Here is a 15,407-nt window from a genome sequence, read left to right on the forward strand (position 1 = left end):
GTCTGATTGTAGAGCTCTTTGATTCTTTCCATTGAGTGATTCTCCCTTCACCTTCTTGTTTAGAAATCTAGCATTCAGCAAGACAAAGACTGAGCTTGGGCACGTCTCGAAGGAGAACAGAAGAAGGGATACCGATGAGATCATTATCCTACGTCGATTAGGAAACAAGGATCTTAATTGCTTATATAGCACTAAAAATATCTTTTTTTTATTATGAGGCACTTTTTAAGAGATAAATTCACTGGAAGCCATATGAGATAATATCTTGTGGTGGGCCTACCATGCTGCGGATATGAACACTCCTCATCAATTGACATTGTTTATGGGAACGAGTCATGTGCTCTACCCAGACCCCTCGTTTGGGAGCTCTGATAAAACCATTATCTCACATCAGTTAGAAGACGAGGACCTTGGTTGCTTATATGACACCAAAGTCATCTCTCTCATTGCGACAAGACATCTTTTTCATTGCGAGACGTCTTTTAAGGAACAAAACTCACTAGAAACCATGTGAGACAATACCTCATGGTGGGCCTACCATGCTGAGTCCTACATGTGGCAAAAAAATGAAGTAATTACTTATTAAATAAATAAACATATGAAAAAGAGAAGTTAAAAAATAATTTTAAAATATTTTCGTTCTCATAATTTCAATAACTAAACTAGCTACCCCGTTTGTTTGTTGAAAAGTAGTTTTTTTTTGGAAAGTGAATTCCGAAAAAGTGAATTATTTTCTGATGTTTGGTAGTGTAATGAAAAATAAGTTGGAAAACACTTTCTAGTGTTTAGTTATGTTATGAAAAATGAGCTGAAAAATAACTTATTAATATTTTATTTTTCTCAAGTTTATTAAAATTATAAGGAACAAATCTTATAAATTAAAAAGTTGAATGAGAATGAAATTGAAAAAAAATAATATAATTTCATAAATTATCTCAAATAAATTAAATAATAATCAAAATAATAGAGATCAAATCTTAAAAATAAAAAAAATAAAAGATGAAGAAATTAAAATAATAATAATTACAATTTCATAAATTATTTCAAATAAAATAAGTAACAATCAAAAGAATGAGGATCAAATTTGATAGATAAAAAATTTCAATAAAAAAATGATAAGGGAAAAACAAATAACAATTATAAAAATGAGGACCAAAGTTAATATAAAAATTAAATTTTAAGAGATGAAATTGAAAAATAAATATTCAAAACAAAAAATATATAACAATCAAAAGTTTGAGGACTAAATTTGATATAATCAGCAAATAATATGACATTTATAAATTTTTCACAACTTTCAGAAAGTGTTTTCCGCCCAAATTTTCCAGGAAAACACTTTCCTAGAAACCAAGCTAAATTTTTCTTTGACTGGAAAGTGTTTTCTATTAACCAACTTTTCTAATGGAAAACAAACACATGAAAGTTTGGAAAGTGATTTCTTGGAAACCACTTTCCGGGAAATAAACATAGCCTAAACTAGAAAATCATTTGCTGAAAATACAAAAATCATATCTCCCCACCTTCCCTGCAAATTTCATCTCTTTTGATTTTTTTTATTTATAAAATATATATTATGACTAGGAGTCTAGCAGAGACTATAAAACATATCCTCTTATCTCAACCCACTTGTATCAATATTTATTAAATAGATAAAAAAAATAAGAGAAATAAAAATATTTTTGTTTTGATGATTTTAATAACTAAACTAGAAAATTATTTGCTCAAAACACTCAAATCTTCTCTCCCCATCTTCCCTTCAAGTCCCATCTTTTAAAAAAAAACATATTATAACCGGGAGTTGAGGAGTAATATACATTCATTAAGTGAGCCGATTACCTCTTTTACTATATTTAGAGAGGCTACAAAGCATCATATCCTCCTATCTCAACTCACTTTGTAACAATACTCATTTAATAGGAAAATGTAAGAGAAAAAAGAGAAATAAAAAATATTTTTGTTCTGATATTTTTAATTACTAAACTAGAAAATCATTTGCTTAAAACATAAAAATCATCTCTCCCGACTTCCCTCCAAATATCACTTCTCTTTTTTTCTAAACAAAAACTTATACTATAACTAGGAGTCTCCCTCTCATCTCAACCCACTTTCTACCAATACTCACTTTATAAATAAATTGAAGAAAAAATAATAATAATAAAAATATTCTTTTTCTGATAATTTTAATAACTAAACTAGAAAATCATTTGTGTAAAACACAAAAATCACCTCTCCCTACCTTCCTTTCAAATCCCATCTATACTAGGACTAGGAGTTTAAGAGTAATATATGTTCTTGAAGTGAGTTCATTACCTCTCTTTTTATACATTAACAAAAACCTAAAGGAGATCACTAGAAAATTATGGGCCAAGATACAAAACACTATGTATTGAAATAATATAAATATTTTTTTTGCTCTTCTCAACAAAAACCAATGACCTTACTATTGAGGATAATATGGTCTTTTCTGCATGATCTGGTCATCATCAGATTAATTGGGATAAATCAGTCTTTTCACATCTTCTTAGCATGGTAAACTTACTTCATTACCCTTTAAAAAAAAATCAAATCAGCATCCAGGGCTTTATAATATTTTTTTAAGCACAATAAAATAACTTAATTACCCTTAAAATTATAAGGATTAAGCCGGTGTCTAGGGATTTTTTTTTTGTATTTTCAACATGTTTTTTTTGTTATAATAAAGTTGATAGAGAGGAAAATTGGTATTTTAATAAATATAAATATTATTTAGAAAATAAAATTGGTTGCACGTGCCAACAAGTGGAGTTATCTTGGTCTCATATCCCGAGTCGTGGATTAGTTGAGTCAACCTGGGTTGACTCAAGTTTTTTTGATTTTTTTAATTTTTTTTAGTTTTGCTTTTCACCATTTAGTTTGCTTGAGACTTGAACTCCATTATTTTATTTAATTTTTTTTTGTATGAGGTTATCCTAACCTCACAATCAGGCCGTGAATTTAGCATACTGACTTGAGTTAGATTTTTTTTTAAAATTGATTTTTTCTAATTTATCTTTCAATGTTTGATTTATTGTTGATTGAACTTTGAGTTTTTTCTTTTTTTTTTATGAAGTTATCTCATTCTCATTTGATTTTTTGCTTTGTTATCAAATGACATAATTGAAACCTTTTAAGAATATCTTTTTATAATATTGACAAACATTAATTTTTATTTGTTAGTCATTGTTGTTTTTTCTAATTATTGTTGTTGGTTTTTTTTATAATCATATTATTAAATTAATTGAGCTTGTTAAACCCATTCAAATCAATGACCAAGGTCCCAGTTTTTTGTTACTCTTTTAAAAACGCTATCATCACCTGAATATCCTTTTTTCATGGTAAAGAAATTTGACCTGGACTGTGGTGTATCACGAGACATCTATATAGTAGAGATTACAAAGCATCTTACCCTTTTATCTCAACCCACTCTATACAATACTTGGTAAACATAAAAAAAGAGAAATTAAAAAATGTTTTTATTTTGATAATTTTAATAACTAAACTATATCACTTAAACACAAAAATAATCTCCCTAGCTTAATTCCAAATACCATCTCTCTCTCTCTTTCTCTCTCTCTCTAAAGACATCCTGCTATAAATATTTCAAACACATTATCCATGTTATTTTTATTTTCTATGATTAAATTGAGTAATTCATGCTAATAGGCTTGATCGAAGTATCAAATTCCTTAAGGCGTCTTTATACACCATTAATGTTATTGTTAGCAAGAACTATGCTAACATGGCTATAGAAAAAAATGAACACTACTAGAGAATTAGAAAAAATAAAAAATAAAAACATCAACAAAAAATATTCTATAACTATTTACCAAAGAAAATAGCAATGATGAATTTGCATCAATAATATGAAATGCAATTGAATTTAAGAATTTGACCTTTTTATTTTGTTTCGTAGGAGATATATAACGCCAACATAGCTGTGAAATTTAGCGAAAACACTTTCACCCATCATCCTTACGATCCTCAATTGTGGTTCGAGTTTTCTACAACGAACGATCTCGATAAGAGTTAGGTTTATGGTATGCTTATGGTATCGGTCCGATGAGAGTGGGCCGAACTATTTTAATTGTAAACACACCATATTTCAATTCAAATAAAGCATCACAAAACTTTGATGAACTAGTCTAGAAAACGGTTTAGGAGCAACTATTAGTTGAGATGCAGAATATAAGAACAAAAATGAGAGAGGATCTGCTAGCAGAAATGAGAGCAAAGCTCTACCAAAAATTAGGAATTATTTGGATTAGATGAGTGCATTATGAGTATACCTTTTTGTCCCCGACCTGGACCTTTTGGTTCAAGATCTTAGAAATTTTAAAGTAATGTGAGCTTTGTATAAGTATATTTTGTTTTGGACATGCAATTTTGTTATGGTTTATTGTGAATTATGGTTATGGTTTATTAATTGTTGTTGTTGTTGAGTATTTATGTGAGAATTGCAAGCTTGAGCACTATAACAACTAAAAACAAAAAGGTGAAAACACCGATGGATTCATTAATGAATAGATAATTTCATTAGAATCTTTCCACCTATTTTAGAACTTTTGAAAAACATACATGAAGTTTAGGGATTTTTGACATAATAGACAACAAAAACTTTTGTTGGCAAATTAGTTACCAACAAATTTTTCTGCAAAAAATAGTTGCAAAATCTGATTTTTTAGTGGAACTATTCCATTGCATATTTCGTTGCTTTTCTCAATTGCCAACGGAACTAAAATCTCTAATGAGATATTTTTTTATGACAATTTCCCATTGGCTATGAAAATACCAATGAACATTTTGCCTAAACACAAATGAAATATTCCATTAGTGTTTTCTAATTTTTAGGTAGTGGATAATTGCTCATCATGATAATATTATTGATATAATTTTCATGTCCAAAATATTGTAAAAGAAAATAACGGTTGATCAATTAGGTAGCTTATCAAGGCATCATTATTGATATCTAAACTGCTAAAAGAAAGCAATGACTATTCTATATTTATTGTCAGATGTGTTTGAAACTTCATTTTGAAACACAATATCTTCAATTTTTTTAGTTGCTCTAGCTCTTTAAACTTTAAAAGCTAAAGGTCCATGTTGCCAATCAATCATCTTTGAATTCTCAATCTCAAATATCAACTTTTAGTGCCGTATAAGTTTGATTGCTTTTATTGTGGCTGCTGGGGTTTGTTTGGTGCTATGGAAAACCTTTAAAATACATATGTAAATGTTGTACCTTTTATTTATAGTGATAATCAGTTGGAATTACATAAGTGGTGATGAAATGTATGTTGCGACTAGGTTTTGAAGTTAATTTTTAACATATTAGAAGAACACACAAATGTTACGATGCATTTTATTATATCATGCTTTTTATAATTGAAAAATGTGAAAATTCTATTCATGCTTAATAAAATAAAATTTTAAAAATAGATGAATTGATTAACTGTGAAAGAGTTGTTAATGCTAATTAAATACTAAATTATGAAGCCAAATAATTAATATAAAATAAAACTTAAAGCCAAAATTTACACTAAATTCACTATGCATACACACACAAAACAATATGGATTGCAAGATTTTTTTTTCTTGTTATTGCAAAAATCTTAAGACAAGGAAGGAAAAAAGAGGGATGGAAAGAAAAGGTCATCAAAGCCAAATTGTGAGTCCAACAATGACACATGCTGCCTTGAAAGAAAGATATTGACAAGATAATGCCAATAACGCTAAATAAGACCACCATTTGGTCATATAGGTGACTGCACTATGGACTGTAAGAAGTTTTTTTTTCCTATTGTTGCACAAATCTCAAGATAAGGAAGGTAAAATGAGGGAGGGAAAGAAAAGTTCACCAGAGTCACATTAGGAGTCCAACGATGACACACATTGCCATGGAAGAAAGAGCTTGACAAGATAATGTCAACAACGTCAAATAAGACCACCATTGAGTCACAGAGGTGGTTGCACGCACCACCTTAACCTCAACGGTCTCCTCACATGCTGGCTTGTGCAACGCACACCCACACAATTCTTCTTAATTCTTTTCTTTTTTATTTTGTTGCCCCATTTCTTTTATGCCATTTCAATATGGTCTAAGATTTAAGATTTTTTTTCTTTTGATTTGATCCCCAAAGTTTTGATAGCTTTATAATTTAATCCTAACTTTCATCCTTTTTAAATTTTTTATTTTCCCTTAATTCTTTTATTCCATTTCGCTTTAGTCACAAATTTAAGCTTTTTTTCTTTTTATTTGGTTCATAATCTTTTGATAACTCTGTAATTTAATCCCGAATTTCATCTAACCTAAAACTAATTAAAGGAAAGAAAAAGAAAGAGACAAATTGTTCAATCAGGTTAACTCATTATGTTCGTGTCAATTACTCGAGTAGTAAATCTTGCGGGTTAACTCGAGTCAATATAATATGTCATTGTCTTTTCATTTCACTCTTGAAATATTTTTTATGAATTAATACTTAAACAATCCCTTATGTCAAGTTTAAGCTTGATAGGGTTAGGTAGAGGTTGCCTGAAATTTTGTTTTTTTAACCAGATCACCATTTGAATGGAGCTACCAATTTGTTTTTGACCCGCTAGGTTAAACAAGCCATATTAACCTTTTCGTTTCAAGACTTTTTAATGGTTGTGGTGATCGATTAATTTGTTCTAATATACTGGTCAAGTTTGAAATCCTCATTTTAAATATTTCATTGCCTGTAGAAAAAGCAACGACACTTAGTTTTTTATATAATAATTGACTTTTGATCTGGCTCGCAACAAAGTAGGGGCCTTGATCCGGTGCACGAGCCTACTATTTCTTCTGAAAGAAAAAGACACATGAGCATGCAAATACTTAACACCCACTTTTCTTTGAATTTATGTGTTTTTAGCCTTTTTTTTTAATTTATCTTTGAAGTTATTTTATCATGAACAAAAATAAAATGTTTTTTTTATATATATCATACAAATACATTTACCTATATCAAATATAAAAAATATAAATATAAATTGCAACAATCTCTTTGAAACATTATAAAAATATAAAATATTTTTAAAAATAACTACTATTTGAAAACAAAAAGTGAACAAAATAATTTGAAAAAATTGGAGAAAGAAAGAGGGTATTAATTTAAATTGAAATAAAAAATTAATAGAAATTAAAAAAAATACATATAAAAGAAGGGGCATTAATTACAAATTTTGGAAAAAAAGAAGAAAAGAGAGGCTAGGTATTGTTAGGCCTAAGAGGCCAAGCTTGCGTGCATGACCAACTACTCGATCCTAGGTGTGCTTGGGCTTAGAAACCTAAGCCCCTATGCCAGGGCTTATTTTTTTTTCTATATTAAAGGGTATATGAGATATCATTTGCCCTTTTTTATTTTAAAAAATAAAAGTAAACGATGCATTATTTGTTGCGACAGAGAATGCGTTGTCTACTGTCCAGGTTTAGGCTATCAAAAGATTTAAAATGAGTTTCTAGGCCAAAAGTTGAAAACACCTAAAAACTCATTTTAAATCATATAAAAAGCTAAAAACAAAACTCATTTATGACTTTAAGATAGCAAAAAAGGTTAAAAAGTCTAAAAAACAACTCAAAACCATAAAGCTTTCCAAGCCCTGATAGACTTCTTCCAATAAATTAAAGGAAAAAAAACCCAGTATTGAACTCCACTTGTTGAATGGAACCTTTGATACCAATGTTGGCTATTTTGGTTGTCAAAATTATGGCCACTGAAAATTTTCTTTCTTTTAAGTTTTTTTCGATAACTTTCTCTTTCCTCTCTCAAACTTAAAACTAAAAAATAAATAAAATAAACTTTTAGATGAAAATAAAAATTGAAAATTTTTTGGGATTAGCCATGCATTTTCTTTATGTTTTACATTTTAGTTCTTTATATTTTAATTGATCTTTTCATCACAATTTCAAGCTTAATCTCATCTAATTAAATTCTTAAAGGATTCAATAGAAAAATACAAAAAAAATTCAATGATAAAAAAAAGATAAAAAATGAAAAAAAAGAAGTTACTTCATTATTCAAATAAATAATGAAGCACCTGGGATTTTACCCAAATCTTTTAGTATATTAGTAGATAGTAAATGAGCACTCCTTGCATCCCTTTACTTTCCAACATTTTTCTTTCTTAATTAAAAAAAGAAAAGAAAGTAAACCCTACTTATCTGTTACCCACATTCAAGATGTTGCCCACATTCAACATTGCCAAGATGGTGGCCCATGGGCCTATCTGTAAACAAGAAATCAAATTGTTTATTTTTAGCCCAAAAGATCATCTTATCTTTAAATAAGCTACTTTTTAAATTTTATATTTTTTCTCTATAACTTATTTATTATTTATTTTATTATTAGTCGTATTTATTTTTATGTTTTAAAAATATTTATTTAAAAAAATATTTTTTTTATTTTTTTACTTCAAATTAATATTTTTTTATATTTTTAGATTATTTTTATATATTGATATCAAAAATAATTTTTTTTAAATAATTTTTTTAATATATTTTTAAATAAAAAATATTTTTAAAAATAACCATAATTACATTAAACGAAACTATATTCAACGTGGGCTGATTAAATAAATAAAATTGAAATTAATTGAAATTGAATCGATGATCATTTATCTCTTCTCTCTCTCTCACTCTGTCTATGATTTGATGTCACAAGCAAACCTGTTAAAATTGAAGGCTTTTACCGAGCTCTGGTCGAGGGTAGTGCAGGTGACAAGGAGCCTGCAATAGAGCAGGAATTTGACAGGATTGGAACACAAACCGCGCACACACACATCAACTGATGGAAAAAACAGGCGATGGCGGTTATAGGTCAATAATTTGTCATCATAGACGCTGAAGGAAGAATCATGTGGCTCATGGATTGGGAAGGTGCTTGAGATCTTTGACGGTGAGGAGGCTTCAGTATATACAGTGTCTTCACCGACAAGGTTTTAGGCTTCTTTGGAGATATGGTTTTTTAAATTATAATTTTTTTATTTAAAATAATTATTTTATGTTTTAAAATTATTTTGATGTGTTGATGTTAAAAATAATTTTTAAAAATTAAAATATTTTATTTTAATATATTTCTAAACAAAAATTACAATTTACAATGCTCCCAAACTTTGTTCCTATCTAGTTAATTTATAAGCCTGCAGGCAAGGCAATTGCTGTCGGCAAGCGGCAGTTCACTTCAGCACCACTTCTTTTTTTTTTTTGTTTTTTTATTCAAGCAAGTAAAATAGTATGCACTTCGACCACTGAACAAGGTGGTGGCCCATGGCCTTATCCGCATTGTTTCAGACATGAATTCAAATTGGCCCATGAAAATCTTTCTGTTCTTAGCCAAAAGGCTATCTGATCATAATGGTAATAAAAATCCCTCCGAAGCAATTAGTTTTTAAGAGAAATTAGAATATAATGATCACCATATTCACAATTTCTTATAGCAAACATTGATGCTCTAATAATTTGACATTAAATTGATGTTTTTCTTATATTTTCAGCAGCAGGTAGCATGGTTACATCAACGAAAGTGTAATGTAATAAAAAATCTAATCATTGCATAGTTTAAAGTGGGGTCTTGAGCCATCTTTATTTTATATTCTAAGCTTTTTATTAAGTACAGACCATTTTTATTTTATAAAATATAATTAATAAATATACAAGTTTTTATTATTGCGTCGGTACCTTGAATCAATGTCAAAGTTATCCATATATTCTGGTCGGCTATGAAACCAAGCTATCCAAAATAAAAAGACAAGGAAATTTGAATCTTTTCATAGTGGACCAATCTTAACCATGCTGAACTGGTTGGACAAAAACAATCAATGGAGGCTTGAAGTGAAAGTACAAGCAGCACTAACCAAACAAAGTACGTGTGTTGCCTTGGCTACTACCAGTGGACGGGACATGTGCCCGAGGAAGACCCCCTTCTCTTGCCATTGACCCAAAAAAAAAAAAACCCTAACAATCTCTCTCTCTCTCTCTCTCTCTCTCTCTCTATATATATATATATATATATATATATCAGCTTACACACCCATCGATTAATTATTTGAAATCTTGAAGTTAATTATTATGTAAGTTTCTAGTGACTCTAAAATTTATAACATTCAAACTAATGATCTCTGAAAAATAAATTTAGAATTTGACTAGTTAAGTTGTATCTTTTATGATTAAATTTTAAATATTTTTTTTAGATTAATATGAATATCTAAACCAGCTTACACATATTTTTACTAATTTTATAAATTATAAAATTAATAATTATATAAATTTTTAATTATCCTAAAATTTACGAGATTCAACTGGAGGACTATATGAATCTTCACAATATCTTGCAACCAAGGGAGGTGGCTCTTCCTATGAAAGCAGTATTGTGCAATGTCTTTACTTAAACCTGTCAAAATCACAGTTCCGTGATGTGGAAATTGATAATGGAAATACAACTAAGTAACCTGTGGAAGAAGATTTGTGAAATATACTCTTCTTTGGTTTTTATCTGATACATCAGTCTTGTGGAGGCCTATATTCCGTGCAATCTCAATCTCATAGTTATTAACCCTTCTTTTGTATGCTTCATTAAATAATAAATAACGAAAATATATTCTAATTTAACAAGTAATATTTCTCTTAATACATTTGGTATGAAAATAAAAAATATTGACAAATTGATATAATCTCATTAAAAGTGATGAGCCAACAAGTTAGCCGTTTTATAGAGTCAATGTTGGCAAATTGTTATAGAGTTATATGAATAATTATTACCATGAGAATAGACAATTTAAGCCTAATCACGTAAATCAGGTATTTTTTTTTTCCTCTTTAGTATACACCTCATAAGAATATCGGTTAATCTTGTACTTAATTTCCCAGTATAATATATGTCACCACTAAAGCAAATGAAGGTAACAGCTTGGAACTAAAAAGTTTATTTTTTATGTGATCTCAAGTTTGAATCCCGTGGTTGTTAATATGATGATCACTAGAGGCTTACATGGTCGTTAACTTCAGAGCTCGTGGAATTAGTCAAGATACATACAGACTGACTCGGACATCTACGTTAATAAAAAAATAAAAAGAGAAACAAAATTGAGAGTTGCCCCTTCCACAGTTCATTTTTATTATATATAATGTCGAATCATATTTGTTTATATGTGAAGTATTGAGGTGATTAATGTTTTTAATAGTATTTTTTGTTTGAAAATATTTAAAAATAATTTTTTATTTTTGAGATTAGTATATTAAAATCATAAAAAATGAATTTAATTCATTTTTAAAATGCACTAAGAAAACAAAAGTGTAACACTCCTGGAAAACTTGAGCCTAAAAATTGCCTTTCACTAGGGCTATATAAACCAAACAATAGACCATAACGCAAAAAGGTGGAACATTGTCTCTAGAGCTGCCATTTTTACGAGAATCTAATAAATTAGAATTTGATAAAAGATAAAGGTGAGAATTAACAGTTTAAAAAAGATTATGTTTCATATGTGCTCATAAAAACCCAGATATAATGTAGCATGATAGCAAGGTTAATTCTGGAAGTGTCCTTGGGATTTTTCATAATTTATCTTAAACTCTATCTAACTTTAGTAAGAACTACATAGGTAGTTCTCTACCAAGCCATGCTCCGAGTTATTTTTTTTAATTTAAAAAAAGATGTTTAAGCGACATCATCATTTTTTAAAAAATAAAAATAATTTAAAACCTGGATCAAATTAAGGGATTGCTTTAAAAATTTAAAGGTCAAACATAAAAATTAAAATGAAGAGAGAAAAAAAGAAAGAAAAGGTCATCAATGTTAAACTTGAGATTAATAAGCCACACGATCATCCATGGATGTAGGGAACGCCGAGAGGATTTGAATTGCCATTGTGAAAGACATCGTTTGGTCACTAAACATCCCCTCATGCACTGTAAGAATAGCGTGAGCACATTTCATATGCTTGTGCATGCAACATGTGCCAACTAGTTTGATATATTTATTAAAATATCAAATTCTTCTTCATTCAATTTGATTATAACCATAAAACTAGGATGAAAAATGCAAAAAAAAAAAAAAAAAACCCTTGAATGCTAATTAAATAAATTTTGCTTTTAAATGTAATTTAGTCAAGATTCAAAAAAGCCTCTAGATATGAGTTAAATAAAATTTTTTTAGGGTAATTTAGTTATTTTACTGTGTAATAAAAATATAAAACAACCAAGTTATCCATGATTAATCTAATAAAGACTAATGGACACTGTAAAAAAAAATTATATTATTCTTAATAGTAAGTTCATTAATTTTTGTTATGAAGGGAAAGTTCATCATTATATTGTTGCAATTCATAATTAAATATGTCTGGACGTACTATAAAAGATTGAACACTCTTAGATTTTTTTTTTAAAAAAAGAAGAAGTTGTGATTCTTGGCAAGAGCATGGAGTAAAAAACACTTATTTTCATTTTTCCATGATTTACCTACATTTGTTTTTTCTTTTTCGCAATATGAAAGCTCAACCTGACCTTTAATGAGGGAGTGCATGTAATTGGGTTACAAGTTTCATAAGTATGATTATTTCTCTTATAACATGCACACATTATTTGATTATGAAAAAAAAAGTGTACGCTTTTTTAATATATATACAAAGTATATATATTTTTGTGCTCACATGTACACATTTTCCCATGATTTAGCTATATCTATTTTTATTTTTGTTTTTATATATGTATTCAAAAGACACAAAGCTAAGCAATGAAGGGTTGCCCTTTCACTACTCTAAATAACAAAATCCCAAATTGCACACAAATCTAACTCACAACATCCACAGGAAGCTATGGTTTGCCTTTCTTTTCTATATTTTTGTGATTATATATATATGGTAAAAGACAATATAGCACAAACTAGAAGCAATCAAGGGAAATATAGTTAAAAAAGCACAGCATTGTCTCATTGTTTGTAATATCTTGGTGGTTGTGGTGATGAATGATGTATGTTAAAACAAATGCTAATTGATTAATAGTCGGTTTGTTTTATTGTGAGGATATATTTAAAAAAAAATATTTTTTTTTGTTTTAATTTTTAAATCATATGACAAAATCATAACCATTTTATAGGTGGCATAGTGGTAAAAGTTTAGAATTAAGGGATTTATTCCCTCTGTGTTTTCAAGTTCGAGCCTTGTGGTTTCTAATATGATAACCACTGAAAGTTTACATGATCGTTAACTTTAGGGCCCGTAGGATTAGTCGAAGTGCGCGCAAACTGGTTCAGACACTCATATTAATAATAAAAAAATATATGACAAAATCGTATTTATTATTGATTAAATGATCAATCATTTAAATTAAATTACACCACTCAATTTAAATAACCAGACAATAATATGGATAAAATAGTGGTTTACCAAATCCTTCACACACATAAAGTCTTTATCTTTGATTGCTTTCACTTGAATTGCTTGGACGTATATCTCAATCAACACATGTGCAACTTGTCCAATGATAGCTAAATAGTTTGTCTTCTTCAATGGCTCTAAACTAATTAATGACATTAGCTTTGTACTATGTGTTGTAATTTTGAAACCGGAATCTATCCAAGTCCTGATATGATAAGTATTTTCTCAAATTAGCAAAATGAACAAATTTATTTTTCAAACTATTGTAAATAAGAAAATAAAAATAGTTGTGATGCATGTAGCACAAGCATAACTAACAAATTATCATTCCTTTCCCAAATAATTAACCCCAGCAAAAATCAATATGTATTTTTATGAAGATCAAATGGTATGAAAAAAAAAAGAATCTAATGGTTAGAAAAAAAAAATGACATAGAAAAAAAAAACATAAAAGGAAAGAGAAAAGAAAAAAAGAGAGAAAAATAAGGCAATGAGATTCAAAACTCTCCTAAATCGCGTTTAATACTTATATTAACACTGAAGGAGGTGAGTTGGAATCCGAGTTATTGCCATGGGAATAGAAAATTTAGCCAAATCGCGTATTATATGCCCCCCCCCCCCCCCCCTATTTTCCTCTCTTTAGTTTACACCTTGTAAAATTATTTGTTATTCTTGTACTTAATTTCCCCGCATAATACATGCCACCAGTAAAGAAAATGAGAAAGAAAACTGAGAGTTGCCCCTTCGACAGTCATTTGTTATATATAATGTCAAATAATACTTGCAAGTAGCAACATTTAAGGCTAAAAGGTGGAACATAATGCAAACAATATGACCTTAATGCAAAAGGTGGAACATTGTCATTTTGAGATTCCATTTTTATGAGAATCTAACAATTTAGTATTAGAAAAAAGAGATAAAAGGAGACAATTTTAAATTTAGAAAAGATTATTTTTATATGTGCTAAAATAACACCAAAGATAAAAAATAATTCAGCAAGTGTCCGTGGATTTGAGCATCATTTATCTTAAACTCTATCTAATTTTTAGAAGTGTTTGAGATAGTAGTAGAAGCTATTTTTCAAAATATTTTTTATTTAGAAATGTATTAAAATAATTTTTATTTTTTAAAAATCATTTTTTGACTTATGCACACCAAAATTATCTAATTTTTTTGAAAACTTGGCAAAACAATGATTGCACTGTTGTACCGAACGATACCTTAGTATGAAAGAAAAAGTATTTCTGACAATAAGAGAGAAGAAAACACTTCTTCTCATTTTCCTATGATTTAGCTAGAATGTTTTTTCTTTTTTGCAATAAGAAAGCTCAACCCGACCTTTTATGAGGGGATGAATGTTGTTGGGTTACAAGTTTCCTAAGTTTGACTATATTATTTCTCTTTCAACAATCCAAAGAAATCAAGAGAAATACAAAAATAAGAGAGGAGGAGGCTAGAGTTTCATTGATACTGCATGATGTGATCACAAATACTCTAAAGGAATACTTTTAACCTAAATACAAAAAGATTATATATATACTAAAGTAAAAAGAATATAAAAATATTATTCTATCCTTAATAAATAAAAAAAAACAACACCTTATTTCTCAACATCTCCCCTCAAACTTCGGCAGCTAAAAGTATCAAAAGTTTGCCAACTAGAAAATTAAAACGGGAAATAAAATGCGACTTGGTAAAGAAATCTGCAATCTACAAAGAAAAAGAAACAAAAGGCAAAGTAATGATGCCATGCTTGAGATGATGACGAGTAAGATGACAATCGATCTCAATATGCTTAGTTCGTTCATGAAAAATTGAGTTGTGAGCAATCTGAATAAAACTTTAGTTATCACAATACATATGAGTGGAATAAGAAAGGGAAACTCTCATATCTGCAAGTAACTAACATAATCAAATAATCTCTTTAGTAGTAGATGCCATAACACGATATTCTGTTTTGTTAGAAGATTAAGAAACAATTAATTATTTTTTGCTTTTTT

Source organism: Populus nigra, chromosome 1 (genome assembly GCF_951802175.1).
Source record: "Populus nigra chromosome 1, ddPopNigr1.1, whole genome shotgun sequence".
NCBI classification, from domain to species: Eukaryota; Viridiplantae; Streptophyta; class Magnoliopsida; order Malpighiales; family Salicaceae; genus Populus; species Populus nigra.